The sequence below is a fragment of the Monodelphis domestica genome, chromosome 2, assembly GCF_027887165.1.
Source record: "Monodelphis domestica isolate mMonDom1 chromosome 2, mMonDom1.pri, whole genome shotgun sequence".
NCBI classification, from domain to species: Eukaryota; Metazoa; Chordata; class Mammalia; order Didelphimorphia; family Didelphidae; genus Monodelphis; species Monodelphis domestica.
Window position 1 is genome coordinate 215815907 of NC_077228.1, and position 25372 is coordinate 215841278.

General features: G+C 41.2%; 1 protein-coding gene across 2 annotated transcripts in view; it reads left to right on the plus strand.

Moving 5' to 3' along the window:
- The window catches only part of SDK2 (sidekick cell adhesion molecule 2), a 491418-nt gene that overhangs the window by 93432 nt on the left and 372614 nt on the right, over positions 1-25372 (plus strand). The gene's annotated exons all lie outside the window — the stretch shown is intronic.

Consider the following 25372-nt stretch of genomic DNA (forward strand, 5'->3'; position numbering starts at 1 on the left):
GCCACAACCCATCTTTTAGATCTTCTTCCCCAATTCTGTTGTTGTTCATTTGTTTCAGTCATGTCTGACTCTTAGTGATCTCATTTTGGGTTTTCTTGACACAGATCCTGGAGTGGTTTGCCATTTCCTTTTCCAGCTCATTTTACAGATGAGGAAATCAAGGCAAACAGGACTAACACAGCTAATAAGTGTCTGAGGCCACATTTGGACTCAGGAAAATGAATCTTTATCCATTGTGCCACCTAGCTATCCCACTATTGCTTCACAAACTTCCAGCTGACAGATCTATTATCTAAAAAAGCTATATTCATTACCACATTCTTGCTTCCATCTTGAAAGCCTTCCTACCTATTCACGTTCGACTCATCATTCTAGAGCCCAGATCAGATCCCACTTCTTTCATGACTTCTTGGCACTCCTATAGCCCTCATTGTCTGTACCACTCATCTGACTCCAACATACCCTGCTAATTATTTGATCATGTACTTATGTCTTGTGTTCCCATAGTCTCTAATTAAGAGATTAACTTTTTTTTTTTAACTTTTCAAACAGGGTTAAATGACTTGCCCATGGTCACATAGTTTGTAAATATCTGAGGCTAAATTTGAACTCTGGACTTCATGACTCCAGACCCAGTTTACATCACATACATCACATACATTACATCACATAGCTGCCCTTGTTGTTTAACCATTTCAGTCATATCTGACTCTTCGTGACCCATTTTAGAGTTTTCTTGGCAAAGATACTGAAGTGGTTTGATGTTTCCTTCTCCAGCTCATTTGACAGATGAGGAAACTAAGGCAAACAAAGTGAAGTGACTTACCCAGAGTCACACAGCTAGTAAGTGTCTGAGGCCAGATTTGAACTGAAGATGAATCTTCCTGACTCCAGGTCTGGGACTCTATCCACTGTACTACCTAGCTGCCCTGTGACTTATTTTTCATAGTATCCTTGTCACCAGTGTTTGTACAATATTGTTTGTTGATTTATTTCCCCTGCCTTTGTATGCTCTATCTCCTCCTGCATAACTGTATCTTCCTTCTAAGACTTGGGAGCTCTCTATAACTTACCATGCATTATTATAGTTTAGTTACCTCTGTATGTGACTTATTCCCCTGTTGGATTAAGTTCTGTGAGGGCAGAAATCTTACCTTATCTAAATTTTTCAGGTCCCCTAGTGCTTAACATTGTGCTATGCACTCAGTAGGTACTTGAAAACATGATTGCTGCATTCAATTGGACCTCAGTTTCCTTCTCTGAAAAAATAGGCATAATATTTATACTCTTTGCCTTGAAAGCTTGTTGGAAAGAAATTGGTTTGTAAAATATTAAAGTCCTATTTAAATGTGAGTTATGATCATTTTTATTATTATTAATAAATGTATATTGAATCAAACTGAGGAGCACGTCTGCTGCATCAAACCAGGAGTTCCCTATGGGCAGAGATTTTGCCCACCTTCTCATACTAAGAGCTTCTTCTGTTCAGAATGGGAACCACGTCCTCCCCAAATTAGATCTGTCCTCATTTCTTGGTACCCCTGAACAGTTGTTATTGGGGACCTGGTCTGGAGTAACTTCTTCCCTGAGAACCCAGAGGAAGTCAAAGTAAGGTCAGGGTTTAGGCTGGAGCGGATTGAGGAGTCCAATTTGCAGAAGTAAATATTTTTCTTTTTTTTTTAAATCCTCACCTTCCGTCTTGGAATCAATATTGTTTATTGCTTCCAAGGCAGAAGAACAGTGAGGGCTGGGCAATGAGGGTTAAGTGACTTGCCCAGGATCATATAGCTAGGAAGTATCTGAGATCAAATTTGAACCCAGGACCTCCCATCTCTAGGCCTGACTCTCAATCTACTGAGCCACCTAGCTACCCCCAGTAACGTTTCAAAAGACTTGCCCAGAGACTGTAGTTTCTCTAGCTTTTAAAAGCCAGATGGAATGCTGAGGTTTGGGCAGTTGGACTGGCAGTTTTGAGACATTGAGAGAGAAAAATGAGATGAAAAGACTTTCTCTCTAGATAAAACTGTTTCAACCTTTATCTTGTGAAGAAAATGAAAAGAAATCTTACAAAGTGACTTTAATTAATTTCCCAAGTTGATTGAATGTTCGAACTGTCTTGTCAGAAGATATCTGCAATTACAATAATGGTTTGAGGTGACTGGCTATGCTCTTTCTAAAGCTAAAGCAATGTACATAATTATTTTTCTTTGTGTTATTACTAAGTACATTGTTTATAAGTTGTATATCCAGTAGTTTTAATGCTCATTTAATTCTAGGAGATTAGGGGGTTTGATATAGAGAGATATGATCAATTGCTTATGGGAAAAGAGGTTTCTCCAGCTTATTAAATAAATAATTTTTAATAAATTGGGGGTAGCAACTCAGTGCTTAATTGATTAATGAAAGAGATTGCAATTTAGGATGATTAATGAGGAGATAGCCCAATGTACTTTTAGATTATCCTAGAACTCAGGATAATGAGAATACAAATGGCAGCAAGTTAAAGTCACAGACTGAGGGTGACCTACAAGTGTGGTCTACCACTGCTTTGTGTGCAGGCTGGGTAGCCAGAAATAAGCAGAGAAGGTCTAATGGGGGAGACGTGGTCCCCATTTTGGTGGGAAGAAACTCTTAGTATTACAGGCAAGGTACAAGCTCTGCCCTTGGGAAACATGGTCCCTGATTTGATTCAATCAAAACACACTCTTACACACAGGGCTTGCAAAATTATAACAGGATGAGTTTGATGAATACTGGATTTGGAGTAAGAAGGCATGAATTCAAAGCTCACCTCTGTAGCTTATTATCTACGTCACTTTGGACTACTTACTTCTAACCTGGAAAATGAAGAAAATGGAATAGAATACAGTTATTAGATGGTTCTAAATTTTGGTTCTAAATCAAGGATGAAGAAGGATCTATGAGTGCAACAACCTCCTTTGATATGACAGCAAGGAGTGGAAGATGATCCTGAGTTTGAATGCAACAATAATAGAGGAGGGAACAGCTAACTGACTCAGTAGCTAGAGAGCCAGGCCTCGAGATAGGGGAGGTCCTGGGTTCAAATCTAGCCTCAGACACTTCTTAGCTGTGTGACCCTGGGCAAGTCACTTAACCCTCATTGCCTAGCTCTTAACCACTCTTCTGCCTTGGAACCAATACAAAGGTGAGGGTTTTTTTTTTTGTTTGTTTGTTTGTTTTTAAGCAATAATAGGGGAGTTTAGAAGGGGAGGAGTGAAGGTTAAGATAAGTTCTGTCCTGCAGGTTGCATTCAGGAAGGCTAAGAACTGGGAAGAGACCTTTATGTTTCGCAATTAAGAGATCATTGTTATAAAGATTTTTTCCCAATTTGTTACTTCCCTTCTAATTTTGATTGCATTGGTTTTGTTTGTTCAAAAAAAAACCCTTTTTAATTTAATATAATCAAAATTATTTATTTTACATTTTGTTGCTTGGTCTTAAAATCTTTCCTTTCCCATAGATCTGACAAGCAAACTATTCTATGTTCAATTAATTTACTTATAGTTTCCTTCTTTATATTCAAGTCATTCACCCATTCTGAATTTATCTTGGTATAGGGTATGAGATATTGTTCTAAATCTAATGTCTCCCATACTGTTTTCCAATTTCCCCAGCAGATTTTGTCAAATAGTGGATTTTTGTTCCAAAAGCTAGGATCTTTGGGAAAAAATCTTTATAACAAAAACTTCTGACAAAGGTCTAATTAATCAAATTTATAAGGAACTAAATCAATTGTACAAAAAAGCAAGCCATTCCCCAATTGATAAATAGGCAAGGGACATGAATAGGCAGTTTTCAGATAAAGAAATCAAAACTATTAATAAGCACATGAAAAAGTGTTCTAAATCTCTTACAATTAGAGAAATAAAAATCAAAACAACTCTGAGGTATCACCTCATACCTACCAGATTGGTTAAAATGATAGCAAAGGAAAGTAATAAAATTTGGAGGGAATGTGGCAAAATTAGGACATTAATGCATTGCTGGTGGAATTGTGAATTGATCCAAACATTCTGGAGGGCAATTTGGAACTATGCCCAAAGGGCACTAAAAGACTGTCTGCTCTTTGATCCAGATATAGCACTGCTGGGCTTGTACCCCAAAGAGAAAATAAGGGAAAAAAGACTTGTACAAGAATATTTATAGTTGTGCTTTTTGTTGTGGCAAAAAATTGGAAAATGAGGAGGTGTCCATCAATTGAGGAATGGCTGAACAAATTGTGGTATATAATGGTGATGGAATACTATTGTGCTGAAAGGAATAATGAACTGGAGGAATTCCATGGGAACTGGAACAACCTCCAGTAACTGATACAGAGTGAAAGGAGCAGAACCAGGAGAACATTGTACACAGAGACTGATTCACTGTGGCACAATCAAATGTAATAGACTTCTCTACTAGCAGCAGTGCAATGATCCAGGACAATTCTGAGGGACTTATGAGAAAACGCTATCTATATCCAGAGAAAGAACTGTGGGAGTAGAAAAGCCGAAGAAAGACAACTGCTTGATCACATGGATCTATAGGGATATGATTGGGGATGTAGACTCTAAACAATCACCTTAGTGCAAATATCAATAATATGGAAATAGGTCTTGATCAAGGACATATGTAAAACTCCGTGGAATTGCTTATTGGCTATTGGGGGGGGGGGGGAAGGAGAGGGAAAGAACATGAATTATGTAGCCATGGAAAAATATTCTAAATTAATTAAATAAAAAGTTTCAAATAGATAATAATAAGAAATAATAAGAATAAGAAAATGATAATAATAAATAAATAAACATTTTTAAAAATAAAGATTGTTCTAGGTGTTTGACCCTAGATTAGTCGCTTAGCCACAGCTTGCCAAACCCCTGCCACTCTTTCTGTCTTAGAATTGACACTAAGATACAAGGTTGCCTTGGGCACTTCTATCTTTGCAACCTTAGGCAAGTCACTTAACTCCCAGTGCTGGTCCCTTACAACTCTTCTTCCTTGGAACCTATACTTTGTATCAGGGAGGCAGAGGTGAGCATTTGAAAGAGAAAGAGAGAGAAAAAGAGATCATTGTTACAAACTTTGGAGAATGGAGTTTCTTTCGAATGATGTAATTGGAAGCCAAGTTGCTGAGAATTTAGAATTAAGTAAGAGAAGAGGGAGCTCAGGGTGAATAGTCTCAGTTTTTTCAGTGATGTAAAGGCTCTCAGCTGAAATGGAAGGAAGAGAGGGTGCTGTGGGATGCTTGAAGAGAGAAGAGAAGGTTTGGAACAGTTGCCATGGTGAGCATGATAGGGAATTGATTAGAAGAGGAGATGGATTGTCTTGGGTCAAGAGAGATTAGATAACATAAATCCAGCCCTGGATAATCTGGGGTTGATTTACTGAGTTGGCTGAGGAGGCAAATTCATTTGAGGATGAGTGTATGTTAAGGTGCTGTGCTAATGGCTGTTCTTTGTGATAAATTTCTCTTCGTGTTGGGCTCCCCATCCCAATGTCCCTTCCCTTCCCCTGAAGCCCAACTGCTGTCTCAGAGAAGCTCAGAGCCAACTAGCAGCCAAGAGATGCTTATTAAAGAAGCCCAGTGAGACACTTAGCATGTCTATTGATCCAGGAGCAGTGGCAAGGGGATGGAGGAGGGAGGCCACATTTATGGGGACCATTTGTTTGCTGTCTGACAGCAAAGCATGATTGGAGGAGGGAGGGGAAGCTTTGAGTGACAACAGCAGTTATTGGGTCCCCAACAAGATAAGCAAGAGCCTTGGGAGAGAAGAACAGATTCATTCTCTGCGTGGGCAGACTGTCAGGTCCTTTCCAGTCTCACGATGCTGCCCCCTCAGGGCCTGAGTTCTTGCCTCCAAGAATTCTGTCATGTAGATACTCTTCATTGAGCATCAGAACTGCACAAGAAATGAAGAACACTGTGGGACTGGGGGTGGGAGGTATCCTTCCCAAATGGCCCTTTTCCAAGACAAAAGAAATGGCAGTAGGCCAATCCCAAAACTATTCTCAGTGACCTATGGCAGGTCTTGGGGGTATTCCCAACTGGCTTTGGGCAGATAATCTCACCCTACTTGTTGGGGTAACATTGACCCAGACCAATTGGAAGAATGCCAACTTTGGCTCTTCCTCCAGGCTCTCCTCCTGGGTACCTCTTTCTTGTGCTAGACCCCCTATAGACAATGCCATCTGGATAACTGATAGGAAAAAAGAAAGTTCAATGGACTGGCAGAGTCTTTCTTTGCCTTGGAGATCCCCACAAACAGAAGCAAGACCTTGGTCTGAGGGCACTCAAGTTCAGGGGAGGGAAGGGTGCTGGCTAAGCCCCAGCTGGGTTAACCTTTCTGGGAAGAGCTTGCCGGCAGGGAAGTACCACTTCCAGTAAGTAGGCGGCAGCCCCCACTTACCCTCCCAACCCCCCACCCCCACCCTTTGCAGGGAGAAATAAAAACAACCCTTTAAGTTCCTCACTAGAACATAATGAGTATAGGCGACTGCTGCTGGGGAGTGCTGCTTACAGTTAAGTGAACCATAATGGATTTCAGCGGTCATTAAACAGAGCCAGCATGGAGGCTGGGAACTGAGGCTGGGCCTCCCCACAAGCTCCAAGGGAACATAGGATGATCAATAACCCAAGGAGAATGAGGCTTGGGAGGGCAGATTTGCTGATTGAAGGAAAGCAGTCACTGGTGAATGCCCACCCTAAGGCTCAAGTAACTTCTTCTGCTATCAGAAGTCTCTAGCTGAAAAAGTTCAGAGTCCTAGAACTAGTGGTGGGAGGAGAGAGTGGATAGGGAAGGAATAGGAAGAGCTATGGCAATGAAATGGTCTCTGCTCTTTCTAAGAATTTGAGTTGATCAGTCATCTTTTCTGTCATGTCCAACTTTTCATGACCCTATTTGGAATGGTTTGCCATTTCCTTCTCCAGCTCAGTTGACAGAAAAGGAAACTGAGGCAAACAGGGTTAAGTGACTTGCAGGGTCACATAACTAGGTGACCTCTGAGGTATCAGGTAAGGATGTGAGGAACATTTTTTTTAACCCTTATATACCATATTAGAATCAACCTAAATATTAATTCCAAGGCAGAAGAATGGTAAGGGCTAGACAATGGGGGTTAAGTGACTTGCCCAGGGTCCCACAGTTAGGAAAGGTCTTGAGGACAGATTTGAACCTAGGACCTCTCCCCATTGCCAGGCCTGGCTCTCTATCCACTGAGCCACCTAGTTGCCCCATAAGGAGCTCTTGAAGAAGCAAACGTCACATCTGAATTCAAATTCAGTAACAGAAATTTGGGGAGATTCTCAGAATATCAGAATTAGAAGGAGCCTCTAGGGCAGTGATGGCAAACCTATGGCATGGGTGCCAAAGATGGCATGCAGAGCACTCTCTGAGGGCACCTGGTCACCCACCCCCCTCCCAAGAGTTCATTATTAGAAAGGCAGAGGGACTCAGGCAGAGCTGCTTTCCTCCCCGTCTCTTCTGTGCCTGACAACATTTTTCTCATCCCCCACCCCTCTGCCTAGCAACATATTGGGAGTGCATGGGGGTAAGGTGGATGCCTCACAGATGGCAGAGCTGGAGGGGAGCAGAGCACTCAGGCCACTCCTCTCCCCACCTTCTCCACTTGCAGAGGATATTCCTCACTTTACCAGTAGCCCAATGGGAATGCTTTCTCCCACCGCTGTGTGTGTGTGTGGAGATGGGGCACAGTAAGTGGTCTGAGAAGGGGGGATGGCACTTGATCTGGAGGGTGGGGTAGGGGGCAGGGCCTGTTGCTCCCTCTCTAAAAGGCTCACCATCACTGCTCTAAGATCATCTAGTGCCAGGCAAGAAGACCCTCTAAGACCCTCTACTACAAGAGGCTTTTTGCCTGAAGGTTGGTCTGGGTCACAAGCTGGGGGTGAGGAGAAGGGAAAGGGAGGAGAGGAGAGGAGAAAGGTGGGGGTTGGGGAGGAGCAAGGAATCTCTTTACATAACTTATCCTCAGAGAAGTAATGCTTGGGTTTATAGAGTCAATTCAATATGCATTTATGCTGTGGGAAAGGGAACTGTGATGAGTTTTTTTTCTTTTTCTTTCTGGCTTCCATTCTTTAGCTGAGTTGGAGGATGGGAGGTATGGAGAAGGGAAGGAAGTGAGAGGAATTAGGAGAGCCAGGCTCCTTTCTAGAGCAAGAAGGGAGTTGACATCTTTGTCCAGGGGTCTTGGAAGGGAGATTATACCACTACAATTGAACAGATTATTTATTAAATACCTACTATGTGTAAGGCACCGTGTTTAATATTGGCAATATAAAAACAACAAAGAAATGGTCTCTGGCCTTTCAGAGAACTCGGGGGTATACAAAACAAATACATTCAAAATAATCTGAGAGAGAGAAAGCACTAATTAGTGGAGGGATCAAAGAAGTCTTCACTGGGGAGGTGACACTTGAACTGAGTTTTGAAGGAAGAATAAAAAAAAAATGAATAAGAAGCACATTCCAAGTATGAAGGCGAGCTTGGACAAATGCACAAAGGGGAAAGATGAAATCTCAAATTCAAGAAGTAGCTGCTAGTCCAGCTTCCCTGCAATGAAGAGTAAATAAAGGAAAGTAATATTTTTTAAAAAAAAAGGTATTCTCAAGTCCCTTTTCACACCTCACATATCCATTTCTGCATTCCCAACACCCCTTGCATCCACCCCCTTCTATCTATGTAAAATAGGGATTCTTAACTTTTTTTTAATGTCATGGACCCCCTTGGGCAGTCTGATAAAAACTATGCTACTTATAATACATAGGATGACAAAGGAAACCAATAATATTAAAATTCAGTTATCAAACTTTTTTTTTTAGAAGTTCCCAGGCCATAGGTTAAGAAATAGATCTGATACCATGCCCGGAGTTACTTGGTACCCTATATAGTTGTACAGGTTGTTCAGGTCTCTCTTTAGGGGACCAAGTCCATCTCTCTTCATTATCCATTCTCCTATCTCTCCAACCTTTTCTTCAAGTCCTTGTTTCTACATATAGTTGTTGCAGGCATGTCCAACTCTTTGTGACCCCATTTGGGGTTTTATTGGCAAAGATATTAGAATGGTTGGGCCATTTCCTTCTCCAATTCAATTTATAGATGAGGAAAATGAAGCAAATGAGGTTTAAGTGATTTACCCAGAGTCACATAGAGTAAGTGTCTGAGGCTGCATTTAAACTGTTCTTCCTTGACTTCAGACCTGGTACTCTCTATTTTAATAAACTAGAGAAACCTCTTTTCCCCTAAGCAAATGATCGTGCCTTCTGTGTCAAACCCCCTACTCTCCTAGAATTAGGGGGCAATCCCTATGATAACTCAGATCTGTGAATTTCTTTTTCATTTGAACTAGAAGCTAGAACAAAGGTCTCATTCCTGAGTCAAGAAGTTTTCATATTGTTTAGGGAACTTACAAGGAGAGGGAGAAGTCTAGACTCTTCCTGGTTTATGATTAGGCATATCCACTTCACCTGTGAATCTTTTGAATACCTGAAAACAGATACCCTGTCTCCCTGATGTCTCTTTTTCTGGGCTAAACATCACTAGTTTATTGAACCAGTCCTCAATATGACATAGTCTGAAGAACTTTCACCATTCTGGTCACTATCCTAGAGATGCTCCCCAGTTTATCAGTGAACTTTCTAAACTGTGGCATCTACAACTGAACCCAGTATTTTTGACATATTCTGACAAAGTGACAGGAGGCATATGATGTATTGGATGGAACACTGAGCTTGGTTGAGAAGACCTGGGTTCAGATTCTGCCTCAGATGCTTATTATCTTTGTGACCTTAGACAAGATCACTCAATCTCTCTTGGTCTTGGTTTCCTCATATATAAAATGAGAGGTATTGATCTGGTCTGTTGGTTTTTTCCAGTTCCAAATCTGTGACCCTATGATAGGGGAGCTAATACAACAGGAGTGTCACCTCCCTCATTCCAGACACTATGCTTCTCAGACAGAGTAAGAAGCTTTTTTGGCTTCCATATTACACAATGATTCACATTGAGCTTTCAGATAAGAGAGCCAATGTCAGAGGAGCCAAGGGAAAATTGTGTATCCAAGAGGAGTGGATAATCAGCAGTGTCAAAAGCTACAAGGAGGAAAAGGAGATTGAGGTCAGCAGAAAAAGGACTTAGATGTAATATCTAAGAGATGCAAGCTTGGAGAGAGCAGTTTCAGTAATGTGGGGGATTTGAAAGCCAAGACTGCAAGAGTCTGATAAATGACTAGTGAAAAAGGAGAGGTAGTGAGTTTGCTGATTAAAAAGGTGGAAAGATATAGGGCAATAATGGCTTGTGGAGACTTTTCAGGGTCAGCTAATGGGTTTTTGTATTCTTTTAAAGGATGGGGAAATCTGGAAATGTTTGTAGGCAATGGGGAAGGAACCAGGGAAAACAGTCACTTAACCCCATTTGCCTAGTCCTTGCCCTTCTGTAGAAACAGTTGTAAGGATTTTTTTTTTTAAGTATAGTATAATAGCAGAAAGGTTTGATGATACTGAATATAGATGGCCTGTTTTCTTAAAGTAGGAGTTTAAATTCTCTTTAAGAGTCAGGAGTTGCAGAGTAGCACTGGGAGTCTTGAGGAGAAAGTTTGAAGAAACTGATGCACAAGCTATGATAAAAAAATTAGTCAAAGATAAATAGTAGGGAGGGCCCAGCTGAGGTAGATCAGTGAACATTAATTTTTGTTTAGACAGATACACAGTCAGAATGACCTGTAGTGGACCCAGTCAGTAGAGTTGTGTGTATTCTTTCAGCACCAAGTAGGTATGAGTGTAAGAGTGAAAGTAGACATAAATGGCCTCGATTGAGGATTGAAGAGCTATCTACTAGAGCTATTGGTTGTTGTCCTTATGTCCTCTCACACCACCAAATTAAAAAAAAAAAAAAGCTCTGGACAATTCATAATGGTATTTTTGACATTACCAGAGCTCAGTAGTTCTTAACTAAAATCTTCTTTCAGCCTCTTGGTGGGCTAGTTGTGCTTCTGACTCAGAGGAGATCAAAATAACACCACTAGGGTGATGTCTTTTGACTTCCACATAAATTGTATTCAAGCAAGGCAATTGCACAAAGTTATAGGCTTCACTCTATCATCAAAGTCCATTGATCAAACTGAAGTCAACAGTAACTGGGCCAAAGAGGTGAGTGATTCAAGGGCAGAAAATAGTGTATATAATTCAACTAGTTAACTGAAGGGGGAAAAGGAAGCTAAAGCATAGATAATGGGATAGAAAGAGACCAGACATCCTGATGAGGACAAAGAATAGGCTTAGGAAGAGTGAGGAAGGGGTAGGGATGTAAGACTGGGTTATCATAGAGGGAAGAATTTCAGAGTTCTAGATCACAACAAAGGGCGATGATATCTAAGCTATCTATGACCATCCCTGTGAGTCATTGAAATGAAGGGTCCTGAATAAATGAACGAATGAAGCATTTGTTAAATCGAGGGTAAGTCCTGTGGGTATATCAATAGAAAAATAAGACAATCCTTGCTTTTGAAAGAGCTCACATTCTAATGAGGAAGAAAACACATATGGAAGGTTTCAGCTAAAACAAATCAAATGGAAAGGTCCCATGGTCCTTTGGGTGCTATAGCAAAGCAGATGGTAATGCCTCATATTTAATGTCATTTCCACTAATAAAATCATATTCGTTTCTGATGCTGAACCATTTGAAAAGTGCCAAGGATTTTAGTTTCAAGAACTTTCTTTACTGAGTGAATCTCCAGTAGTTGTGACTATAGCACCTCAGCAAGGGCACCTCCACTGGGGTTGTTTCCCAGGATGAAAGCTGAGGATACTGGGCTGCAATCATTGCCAGTGCTCATGGCTTCAGTATAAGGAGAGATGGTGGTCAAGGTGGTGGTGGTAGTCTGACTTGCCTGATATATGCTTCTTCCTGTCTCTTCCTCGGGATGTCTGCTTGGCATCCTTTCCTGCTCTGTGAGTGGCATTTGGTTGGCAGTTGGTGAGGATGGCTATTGACTACCTTTTCTACAGGATTTGCTTCTCTGAATGATAGATAGCCATAAAGACTAGGATGGAAGTAGAACTGGTGGTCTGGGAGGTGCTGCTACCCCCAGGACTCCTTTGGACTACCTTCCTGATGGGAGTTAAGACCTATAAAGCTGGAGGCCAGCATCAGTGTGTCAGTCTGCAAATATAAAAGCAAGGGTTGAGGAAGAGAGAGAAAGTGAGTGAGATATTGAAGAGGGACAGTGACTTGGAAGCCAATAGATGACTACAATAAAATTCTAGACTGGGTGATATGAAAGAATAGAGTGAACATTGAAGGAGAAGTCATAGAATGATGGTAGTGTTTTAAAGTTACAATGGAAAGGGAATAAAGGGATCAGTTTTATCTTTAAAACCCTTATCTTCTGAGTTTCCTCAACTATAAAATGAAAATCATAACTGCACCTACATCACAGAATTGTTATGGGGATGAAATGGGGTGCTTTGTTTTTTAAATCTTACCTTCAGAGAATCAATATTAAGTATTGACTCCAAGGCAGAAGAGCAATAAAAGGTAGGCAAGTGGAGTTAGGTGACTTGCCCAGGATCACACTACTAGGAAGTATCTGAATCTAGATTTGAACTCAGGACCTCCCATCTCCAGATTTGGCTCTCTAACCACTGAACAACCTTAGCTGTCCTGATGGATCATTCTTAACAAGAAGGGCCACCTATTCACCAATAACTGGAGCAAAGGAGGAGAGGATTGATAAAACCGTAGAAAAGTTTGAAGATATAGAGTATAGATGACCTGTGTTGTCTTATTAGAAAAGAAGTCAAGGTGTACTTCTGAAAGACAACGAGGATGGAGAAAGGGAGATAGAAAAGGGATGAGAGGAATAACTACCTGTGCTAGAAAATGGTGTCCAGGTATCTCATCTTTCAGAGCAAGTCAGGTTTCCATGAGAAAAACCTAGGATAAAGAGAAGTTTAATTAGAAAACAAGATAGGGCAAAATGGTTTTTCTAGAGAATGGGAAGAAGAAGGCTAGGACTAGATTGGGGTAGAAGAGATGAAGCTGAGAGTTTGCCTTAAATTGTCATTGGTGGAGGTGGTGGTGATGTTGAGTCATGTGACCTGAGCCCCTCATTTTACAGAGGAAGACAGAGAAGCAGCTGGATTATTCACCATAATCCGAACATGGGCCCCAATTCACCAACTCTGCTTCTTTGCTTGTGGTCTTCCCCTCCACCTAGGATGCTGCTCCCTTGCATTTTGCCTGTCTAAATCCTAAATCACAGGCGATGTGGTAGAGTGGCTAGAGAAGCAGGGTTGGGACCAAGAAAACCCAATGGGATAGTATGTTTACCTCTTCTAAACCCCTTTACATGTATATCTCTCTTGTGGCTCTTTTCACATTCTATTGTTGTTCAGTTGATTTTCAGTCATGTCCAACTCTTCCTGACCCCATTTGGAGTTTCCTTGGCAAAGATACAATAGTAGTTTGCCATTTTCTTCTCCATTTCATTTTTTAAGAATCCTTCCCTTCTATCTTCAAATCAATACAAGCTTTGGTTCCAAGGCAGAAGAACAGTAAGCAACTGGGGTTAAGTGACTTGCCCAGGGTCATATAGCTAGGAAGTACTGAACCCAGGCATGGCATTCTATTCACTATGCTACCTAGCTGCCCCTTCTCCAGCTTATTTTATAGATGTGGAAACTGAGGCAAGCAGGGCTCAGTGACTTGCCCCGGGCTGTTCAGCCCAAACCAGGCTGGGGGGCTATATCCTTCTGAATTCTGTGGCAAGATCATTAACAATTTGTGTATTCTCTTTCCAAACACAAGGGAGCTAGGGGTAGGGACAGCAGAAATTTCAGTCCAGGCATCTTATCTTGGTGGCTGGTCTTCCAGGAGATGCGCTAAGCCTGCTGCACCTAAAACTATTCTGCTCTCAAGGACATGAGGCAGCTAGGAGTGAAGATCAAGGGAAACAGGCAGTGGTAGGACGGGCTGGGTGACATTGGTGTCCATGGAAGGAGGGCCCAATGTATCCATTCTTGGTATGGATTCCTCCATTAGGAAGGAGCCCCCTGGGGCTGGTTGACTCGCTGTCCATAGAATGACGGCCCCACTTCTGTGCTCAGTACATACCCCCTTTCCTTGGGCAGGTGCCTCACTAGACAGTTGATCTAATTAAAACAAAGAAAATACAAGTTAACATGGACCCTCTCCCTTCCGAGTCCCATGACAAGAGTACCAGTGTCCTGGCCCTGGCTGGATGTGCCGGGGTGCTGTGAGAAAACAAATGAGGGGTGTCTGCGCCCTCTTTCTCTCCCCAGGCTGAAGGCCTGGAGTTAGAGCTCTGGAGCCTCTCAGCTCATCCCTCACCCAGATTAAATGGTCTTTTCTGGCCCTGGCTCAGGCCTCCATTAACTCATCCCATTCCACAGAGATTCTATTCTGACACATTTATTGGATCCCATATCTTCTGTAGTTCATTTGGGATCTAACTACCATCTCCGGGGTCACCCAAGGAGAAGAGGGTGAGGAAAAGATGGAAAGGAACAGCGAGTGACCTGCTCAGGCCACGGGGCTCTGAGCTTGGAGATAGGACAGTGGAGCCAACAGAACTGGTCTTGTACACACCTGCCCCTCCAAGAGTTGAATCTGAATGACTGAAATGAATTCAAACCTTCTCTCTGCTACCAACCAGCCGGCAGGAGTTGGTACTTAAAAAGGCACAATGCGTTGACACAAGATTTGCATCTGCTTAGTACAGAGAGGATCTGTTCTCCAGCAGTTTTCAAGACTAAATTTGATGACAGACTGTTACCTAAATTTTGTTCATTCTTGTTTCTCAACCACCTGCGACAAGCTTGTGGTTATGGAGACAGAGAGAGGAAGCTGGAAGGAAAAGGCCACCAGTGGTCCCAAGATCACTGTTTCTAAAATTCTCCCCATAGCATTACTTAGACATTTCATTCTCCCCATGTAGGCAGCAGGGGCTGGTACAAGGGAGTTCGGGGCCCAGGAATGAGATGGACTTTATTTTCAGCAAACATTACCTAGGTAAATTTCACTTTAAGTAAATGTCAAATATGAAAATCTCAGGTTTTGTTTTTTGTTGTGTTTTTTTCCACAGAAGATAAACAGTCAATTGATGTTTTTACTTTACTTAAAAAATAAAATAGATTCACTCTAATTTGCCTTTTTAATAACAAGCATTTAAAATAACATTTGGTTTACAAAAAGCTTGGTTCATGTAGGATTTTAGAGTAATATATTTCCTTTACAAATGCAACAAGGCTGAATTGGGTGGTGTGTATTATTAAACTATTGGGGGGCTTTTAACCCTTACTTTCTGTGCTAGTAACAACCCCAAATCAAACAGTCAAGTGACTTGCCCAGGGGCACACAAGTGTCTGAGGTCAGATTTTTTTTTTAAACCCTTCTGTCTTAGAATCAATACTGTTCCAAGGCAATATTGGTTCCAAGGCAAAGGAGCAATAAAAGTTAGGCAATAGGGGTTTAGTGACTAGCCCAGGGACACTCAGTTAAATTTGAACCCAGGACTTCTTGTCTCTAGATCTGGATCTCAATGCACTGAATGACCTAGCTACCCCCATAGACTGCTTTTATAAACGAAGAAACTGAAGTGCAATTCCATTTGGCATGGTCATGCTGGTTCCCCTTGCTTGGAATAGACTCTCCATCTTCATGTTCATCTGTTGAAGTCTTTTTCTTCCTTAAAGCCTCACCTCAGACACTACTTACCTCATGACGCCTTCTTGGACTTGATTGTTGACAGTGATCTCCTTTCAGACTTCTCACATCAGTTTGCCTTGCTTTCCTCAGCTCCCCCCTCCTTCACTCCACCTTGTGTTGTTCTTATTTATGTGCGCGTCCATTCTCTCTTATTAAGTTCCAAGTTCTGTGACAGCAAGAGCTAAGTAATTTGATCTCTTTAACCTTCACACCTATAACCTTAGCACTTAGAAGAGTTGCTAGCATGTTTCTTTTTCATCCAGATCTATGTTTTGACAATGTGGGAAATTCTTGATGTCAAAACCGCCCTTGCCAATGCAAAATGGCAGCTCAAGTCATTTAAAAACTCAGAAAGTGACCTTGGGTACTGAAAAGCTAAAATATATATTCTTAGTCACACAGTTCCTGTGTGTCAGAGGTGAGATTTGAACCCAAGTCATCCTGGCTCCTGGGCTGACTGTCCATAAACTAGGACACATTGCCGCTCACCTTGCACATAGTAGGTGCTTAAATGGAATTAAATTTAACAACAACAAAAGACATTTACATTGTGCTTTAAGGTTTGTAAAACAATTCTGTACACGTGTTCTCATTTGTTCCTCACAAGAGTCCTATGAGATAAATGCTAGAGCTATCATTATCTCTTTCTTTCAGAATAGGAGATTGAGGCTCATAGTGGTAGATTGACTTGCCTAAGGCCACATAGCTAGTAAGTAGGATTCAAAAGCAGTTATCCCTGACTCCAGGTTCATGTAGATGGGGTCTAGAGCTTAGGCAAGTAAACAGAGATGGCACATTTGCTGATAAGTAGATGAAATGCTCTGTGGTAAGTCCATTTGAGAGGTACTAAGAAAGTAGAAATAGAGGCTTCCCACACTGGTGCAGTCAGGAAATCAATCAATCAATCAATCAATCCATCCATCCATCCATAAGCATTTATTTAGAAAACTACTATGTGCCAGTCATGGGGCAGCTAAGTGGTCCAGTGGATAGAGCACCTGGCCTGAAGTCAGGAGGATGCACCAAGCCTGCCTTCATATAATTTCTAGCTCTGTCACCCTGAACTTATAACCAAATACTTAATCCAAATTTTACAATTAGGCACTATAAACACTCTATAAAAGAAAGAAATTCAGACTTCTTCTCTGGTATGAAAGGAAGGCCACAAATTTGTACATGGATTTTCTAGATTGCAGGGGTGCCACAATGTGAAAGGGATGTCTTTTGCACCTATATTAAACAGTTATAAAAATCAAATGAGATGATATTTGTGAAGCATCATGTGATTCTTAAAGCACCACATAGATGTTAACTATTATTTATTTATTTGTTTGTTTTTTGACCCTTACCTTCCATCTTAGAATCAATACTGTGTATTGGTTCCAAGGCAGAAGAGCAGTAAGGGGTAAGCAATGGGAGTTAAGTGACTTGCCCAGGGTCACACAGCTGGGAAGTGTCTGAGGCCAGATTTGAACCCAGGACCTCCCATTGCTAGGCCCTGCTCTCAATCCACTGAGTCACTTAGCTTCTCCTGTAAGAGGTTCTTAACTTGGGATCCATAGATTCCCCAAGGGGACTGTGGATAGATTCCAAGAGGGTTGTGAACTTTTATTAGAAAAAAATTACTTAATTTTTACTGACTTCTAATAGAAATTTAGCATTTATTTTAATTGTGAATATAGATATAACCAAGGGGTCTATGGTTTTAACTAGAATGCCAAAGGAATTCTTGACTTGGCTCTCAATTCACTGAGCTACCCAGCTGCTCCCTTAACTATTATTTATTAAACACTTACTTTGTGTCAGGTACTCTACTGAATATCAACACCTTGGTATTAAAATATAGTGTCTAACTCTTCATGAACCCTTTTGGGTTGGTTTGTTTGTATTGACAAAGATACTGGAGTTTGCCATTTCCTTCTCAGAGCTCATTTTGTAGTTGGGGAAACTGAGGCAACCAAGGTTAATAAGCAAGTTGCCCAGGGTCACCCTTGTAAGGGTCTAAGGCTGGATTTGAACTCACACCTTCCTGACTCCAGGACTGGCACTCTATCTGTTGTACCGCCTACTTGCCCCTGATACTCAAATGCAAAGAATAAAATAGTCCCTATTCACAAGGAACTTTTCAATCAGCAAAGGGGAAATGATGCTTAAGGGAGACTGGAAATCATCTATGTGGAGATTCAGCTTGTGGGATAAGGTTATCAAGAAAAAGGGAAAAAAAGCAGGGGGGGTGGAGCTGATAAGGTTATCCAGGAGGAAAAAAAAGGGAGAGGAAGAAGGGAGCCTAGGACAGAACCTTGGGGAACACCCATTGTTAGGGAGTGTGTTGTGATGTGAGTGTGTGAAAAAGACTGAGTGGCCGTATATGGGCAGGAGAGAGAACATCCATAGTATATCGCCAGGAGAGAGTAGTGTCAATGTGGGAGAGGAGCCAAGAAAATGAAAATTGAAGATGGAAGCTGATGATCGAGAGGGGCAATCTTCTAGACTGCACATGTAGTGGGATGGCCTTGGCAAGAAAAGGGACCATCTCTTTGTCAGAGACTGAAGGGAAAGAGGAGAATATAAGAGATGGTGTCAAGAGGTTTTGAGGTGGAAAAGAATGGGAGGAGATCCCATTGAATGGCCACAATATTTTTTCTATAAAATAAGAGGCAAGGGTCTCCGTTGAGAAATAGAAGGTGGTCTTGAGGAGGGAGAAGGTTTGAAATATCTTGTGTGGAGGGAGGGAAGGAATCAATTAGAGAATAACCCAAGGGCATCTTTTGTTGCAATAAGGGTCCAGTCAAGGTTGGATAATATGAATTTGTTACTTATTTACTTTATTTAATTTAATAATATTTATTTAATTACTCAGTCAGCATGATGGTGAGATTTCCTCTAGCTTTGTTCAGTGGCTAATAAATAGAAGCAGGGGAGAAAGACTGTGGGAGTAATACAAGGCTCAGGTTAGGCAACAGGTGAGCAGTGATAAGGTGAGAACCAGGCAAGGGATTTAAGAGCACAGGGCAGTGTAGAGTGGAAATGGCTAACTACCAGGTTAAAGCTGGAGAGGAGGAAAGGTGAAGCCAGAGTGTTCTCTGTGTATTAGCCACACCAGCATTCCTGCCTTCAAAATAGCTGGCCACTATCTGTGCCTATAGCAGGGGTCCCCAAACTATGGCCTGCGGACCACATGCAGCCCCCTAAGACCATTTATCCGACTCCCACCTCACTTCAGGAAGGGGCACCTCTTTCATTGGTGGTCAGTGAGAGGAGCACATAGTTGCCGCAAAGCCTGGTGCTCGCGTACAGTACTACTTCCTGTGACATAATCCTTTGCGTGATTCCTTGTTCTAAGAGTAATTGAATGAGAATGAGGCACCGTACAAAGGATTATGTGGCTGCACAATGGAAGATGTTAGCATGGTGAGCGTTGATCTGGGGGACGGGATTCTGCACTATGTATACTGCTGCCTGGTATAGTGGTGGTGGTGATTTGTTCATAGATTTTTTTTTTAATAATCCTGCCCTCCAACGGTCTGAGGGACAGTGAACTGGCCCCCTTTGTAAAAAGTTTGGGGACCCCTGACCTATAGGCTCATAGATTTAGAGCTAGAAAGAATTTGAGAGGTCATAATTCCAGTCCCTTTATTTTACAGATGAGGAAACTGAGTCTCAGAGAAGTTAAATGACTTGTCACATAAGTAGTAAGTGATGAAACTGAAGTTTCTGCCCAGATCCTCTTGGTCTAAATTCTTACTCCTTGTGAACTTTGAGGCTCCAGATTACTAGAAAGAGAGAGACAAGGGAGGAAGTGCTTGCTTTGGGAAGTTAGACCAAGGGGTGGGAAAATGTAAAAAATGTCCTCAGGCATTGGGAAGAGGGGGAGTAGAGCAGCTCCCCAGCTCTACACCAGTGGCACAGCTTCATCAACACTGTTCTATACCCTTTCCACTAGACCAGGATAGCTTCCTATTTATTTTATAAAAGGATATACTGCAGGATTCGTTTAAATGACAAGCCTCCCTAGGACATTTAAAGTAGGAATCCATTGACAAAGAAATGGATTTGGCTATACCTTTGTAGGAACACATCCATTATATAAATTGAAGTGTCCCTGGCTTAATGTCAACCCAGCTTGCTAGTAGCCATGTTTCTCCCTGAGAGTGGGCTAGTGTCCAGGTCTTCTTGCCAGGATTTTCTCTGGCACTGGGGTTGGGAGTCCCTTGCAAACTAGAATAGAATAGATTCTCCCTTCTTTTCTTCCTCCTCCTCCTCTTCTCCCTCTTATCAGTGTCCTTTCTCTCTTTTCTCTCTGCCTGGTGTCTCAAGCCCAAAAGTAAGGTCTCAGAGAGTTATTCTCTGAACCATCTCTGGTTCCTGGGGAGTGGTGCTTTACTAAAGTTCCCTTTATCTTTCCAAATATCCCTGTGGCTCATCCATCCTCCCATCTCTACTCCCTGATAACTTTGTCTCCTCAACTTATCAAGCAGCATTCTGTACCTCACTCCAAGAAGCACCAACCCATGTGTTTTCATTTTGCTTCCCAGTAGCTATTGTTCTCTCCTCAATATGCCTGGCTGTTTTAGGAAGACCCAAACAGCTGAAGAAAATAATAGTACTGTGAGACGGCCAATGAGAACAGAGGGGCAGGAGAAGGATCTTGATCTGAAGAGATGACTTTGGAAAAGGGGGCAATGTTAGCCAACTCTGATCTTTTCCCTCAGCCTCTCTGATCCCCCAGCATGTTCCCTCTGGCTGAGGAATGCACTGGTTTGAACCTTCCTGAGATAACTAGCAGTGCCACTGGTGGGTCGACCCAACAGAGTTTGGAAGTTCATCCTATGCCCAATTCACAAGCTATTGGAGAGAAAATCCTCAATGGTCCATGACCTTGACCTCAAGAGATAAAGCCAACAGCCACATAATATAACGAAGTTCTTTGGATCATAGATTTAAAGCTAGATGGGATGTTAGAGGTCACCTATTCTAACCTTCTCATGTTATAGATGAGGAAACAGGGGTACAGAGGGGTTAAGTGATTTGCTCCTGGTCCCTCAAGTAATAATTTTTTTTAAACCCTTACCTTCCATCTTGGAATCACTACTATGTATTGACTCCAAGGCAGAAGAGTGGTAAGGGCTAGGCAATGGGGGTCAAATGACTTGCCCAGGTTCACACAGCTGGGAAGTGTCTGAGACCAGATTTGAACCTAAGACCTCCCATCTCTAGGCCTGGCTCTCAATCCACTGAGCTACCCAGCTGCCCCCTCCTTCAAGTAATAATGAGCAAATACAGGATACAGACCTTGGAACTCTAACTCTAATTCTAGTACTTTTTATCACCACTATAGGGTCTTCTGGTCATTCTGTTTACATTACTTAACATAAAAGAGGGATTCTTAACTCTTTCAGGTCAAGAATTCCGTTGGCATTCTAGTTAAAACCATAGACCCCTTGGTTATGTCTCTATTCATAATTAAAATAAATGCTAAATTTCTATTAGAAGTCAGTGAAAATAAAGTAATTTTTTTTCTAATAAAAGTTCACTACCCTCTTGGAATCTATCCACAGTCCCCTTGGGGAATCTATGGATCCCAAGTTAAGAGCTTCTTACAGGAGAAGCTAAGTGACTCAGTGGATTGAGAGCAGGGCCTAGCAATGGGAGGTCCTGGGTTCAAATCTGGCCTCAGACACTTCCCAGCTGTGTGACCCTGGGCAAGTCATGTAACCCCCATGGCCTCGCCCTTACCACTCTTCTGCCTTGGAACTAATACATAGTAGTGATTCCAAGATGGAAGGTAAGGGTTTTTTAAAAATAACCTTTTACATAGAAAAGTGCCCTCCTGTTTGACAGTAGTGGCCAATATGACTGCAGAAAACTTCTCTTCCCATTTTTCCTTCTCTCCAAACTCTCTTTTTTGAGTCTCTTTCCCTACTGTCCCTTTTGTCTCTCTATGGCCGATTCTCAAACTAAACTAAGGAGCAATAAAGGGAGTGGGGCAGGAAGGGCAGAACCTTCATTCCTGCCTGTCCTACACCAGCCCTGTTATTGTCTCCCTCCCATGGCCACCAACCACAGTGAACTTTCCAGGTCAAAAATAACTTCCAAAGCCCCTGCTGTGGCTTTGTTGGGTGGGTTGGTTGCTATGGGATAATGTATCCCAAACGCCAGGGAGAGGAGGGGCTATATCAAACAGAAAGCTGAGACTAAGGAAGGATGTGGGTTCTGGAGGTAAATACCCAACACACTGCCCTACTTTACCATGTATCTAAAGGCAGGGCAAATATGAACTGTGTTGAGTAGCCTAGTCCAGCCAAGAATGCACTTTTCTAGGCTGCTCCTCCAGCATTAATGCAATAATATAGGGTCTTATGCTTCCCTATTATCCACTTCCCCTCCCTAACCTAACCCAGCAAAAGCTAGGACACTCTCCTTTGGCCAAATGAGAAGGCAAATTAGGCTTCTTGAGGACTCGTGGTAGGGCTGTGCAGAAGATGTATTGGGTGGAAACTTTTCTTTGAGCCATGTCCTTTGAGAGTCTAACACTAAAGTAATGGCTGGAGTGGAAGTGGAAAATTGAAAGAGTTTCAACTGCTCAGCAAACTCTTTGTCATGACATCTCAGAGCCTTGGCCACCTAGAATCTCTATTTTGCAGAGGTAAAATAAGGCAGTGTAGGGATTATGCAGAAGGTGGACCAAGTGGAGTAGGGAAGGGAGAGGGAATCAAATGAACCATTGATAGGGTCTGCCAATAGCTATACTTTGTCAATACTTAAGACATAGTAGAAATCAGAGAATTATTTGCCTGGTAAAAGTAAGGCAGCAGGCTTCCAGATGAGATGGCATCATAAAAATATAAGTGGGAGATGCTCAGCTTCTCCCAGCTCTCTGGGCTTTTCTGATACATGGTTGAAAATGGTTTCAAAAAGACAATGAAAAAGAAGTCTGAAAAGAAACAGAAGAAAGAAGACAAAGAAGGACAAAGAAATCCTTTGTCTAGAACCAAACTGAACAAAAAAGGAACCAGAAGGACCTGGAAGTGGATATAAGAAGGCATACTAAGAAAGCCATTATTAAAAAAAAATTATAGCAGAAATAAGAAAAGCAATTTCTCTAGGAAAATCAACATGAACTCAGGTAACCAGACTAAGAACTAGAGAAAGCAGAGAGAGTAGGGGAGCTAGCAGAAACTTCCACATACAGACTTGAAGCTAAGAAATAGTCTAAACAGTATTGTAGCCCATGCCAGCTACAATAATCAGGCTCCTGAAGCCAAATCTTGGATCTGACCTCTAAGAATATAAGTTGGAGACAGCACCAACCCCCTTAGGTAACAGAACAAGGAGAGAGAACCTGATCATATGCTTATCAGAGAACTACAGGCTATAAGACCAACTCAGGACTTTAGCACCAACACCAGGAGGGCTGGACAGGAGTCTAGTGTGATCTCCAGCATTGATTTAGCTCTATAAAGCTACAAGAGAGTATGGACTCAATTCCTGATTGAAGACCATGAAAAGAGAAGGAAAAACAGCTAGGTAGAGAAGCCTGAACCTAGTGAACTACCAGGTAGAAGTTAGGGATTGAGACAAAAGAGTATTTAAATACTATCTGCCTATTTCAGATCAGCAATGGCAGCAGAATCTCTACAACATAGAAAACTGGGCCAAGCATTTCCTCCCTGAGAGCCAAAGTGAACTATACTGAGCACGAAATCTCAAACTAAGAACTGATACCAAAGATATGAGTAAACAAACATCCTAACACATTGAAGAAACATATGGGTTAATCCAAAAGGTAACCCCAAAAAAGAGAAGAAATTCACGAAAACTTCAAGTAGAGCCTCAGAGGATTAAAAAAAATTACTTGGACTAAGAATTTATAATGGAATACAAGCAAGAGATTAAATTAAGAGTTTAAGGGGGTTTTTAACCCCTTCCATTCCATCTTAGAATCAATACCGTGTATTGGTTACAAGACCGAAAAATGGTAAGAGTTAGCAGTGGGGGTTAAGTGACTTGCCTGAGGCCACACAGCTAGGAAGTGTCTAAGGCCATATTTGAACCTAGGACCTCCTGTTTCTAGGCCTGGGTCTCTATCCATTGAGCCACCTAGCTCCATGAAATAGTGGACTCCATGAAAAATAGAATGAAGCAAACAGAACTCAACAACACCTTAAGACAACAAGAATTATTAGAATGAAGTCAAAAGATAGAAAAAAAAGAAGAAAATATACCTACTATTAAAAAAAAACAAACAATTGACTTGGGAAACAAATTGAGATATACTTTAAGAATTTTCATTTTCTAAGAAAACTATGACCAAACAATACTCTGGACATCAAATTTCAAGAAATCAAAAAAAAGAGAACTATTTAGACCTCTTAGAACCTGTCTCTAAGTGAAATATCGTAGCTAATATTCAGAGCTTCCAAATGTAAATATATATATATATATATTACAAGAATCCAGGATAAAAGGAAATACCAGGCAGACACAGTCAGGGTTGTGAAAGCTTGATAACAACTAATTTTAAGGAGAGAACATCTAAGAATATAAAATCCTAAAGGCAAATATAAAATTATAAAAAAAGAGACAAGGAAAGCTGAAATTTCATGACCTCACTCTTATCTGAACCTGAAAAAAGAAGATTGTGTACACACACATACACTCATGCACCAAAATCAGGGTAATGATATATTATACTCTACATTGATATAGAGGGGGATTGGGGAAGAGTAGAGGAGTTAGAGAGAAAGTGGAATTGGGGAGAAAAATAATTAGAAGCAAAGTAAATTTAAAATGTGGAGGGTTGATTCTAAAAGATGAAAAAAGAAGGGAATAAGAACCAGAGACCAAATCTAGGCTTAGTGAAGCATGAAGGGACAGAGGATTAGGAATAGGCAGCTTTAATTGTAAAATTATCCTTTTCTTTTTTGTAAAGAGGGTCTTGGAAGGGGAAAAGGATAAAAACATAAGAGAGTCTGATGAAGGTAAATATACAATTAACATTCAAAACAAAGTGAGTAGGATGAACTGATTCATAAACTATATTATCCTACAAAGCAGTAATAATGAAATCAATTAGGTACTGGTTAAAAATAGAAGAGTTGGTCAATGGAATGGATTAGGCACATGATCCAAAAATAATAGAACACAGTAGCATAGTATTATATAAACCCAAGGACTCCAATTACTGAAGTAAGGACTCACTATTAGACAAACACTGTTGGGAAAATTGGAAAGCAGTCTAGAAAATTAGCTTTAGATCAATATTTCACACCATATACAACAATGAGTTCCTAATGGAAAATGTATATCCTAGATATAAAAGATCATCTTATTAACAAATTAGAGGAGAAGAGAAGGAGATATCTTTCACAACTATGAATACTGGAAGAGATTTTTACCAAATAAGAGATTGAGAAGATCCCAGTGGATAAAATAGAAAGTTTGGGATACATAAACTTGAAAAATGTTTGTACATGGTTGCTAGAGTTGTAAATTTGTTCAAAAATTCTGGAAAGCGTCTACATCAAAAGTTGCTAAATTGGAAGTACCCTTTGACCTAGTCACTACACTAAATATACTCCAAAGACTAAGGGAAATAGAGTAAAAATAGAAATGAATCGTGTGCATTATGT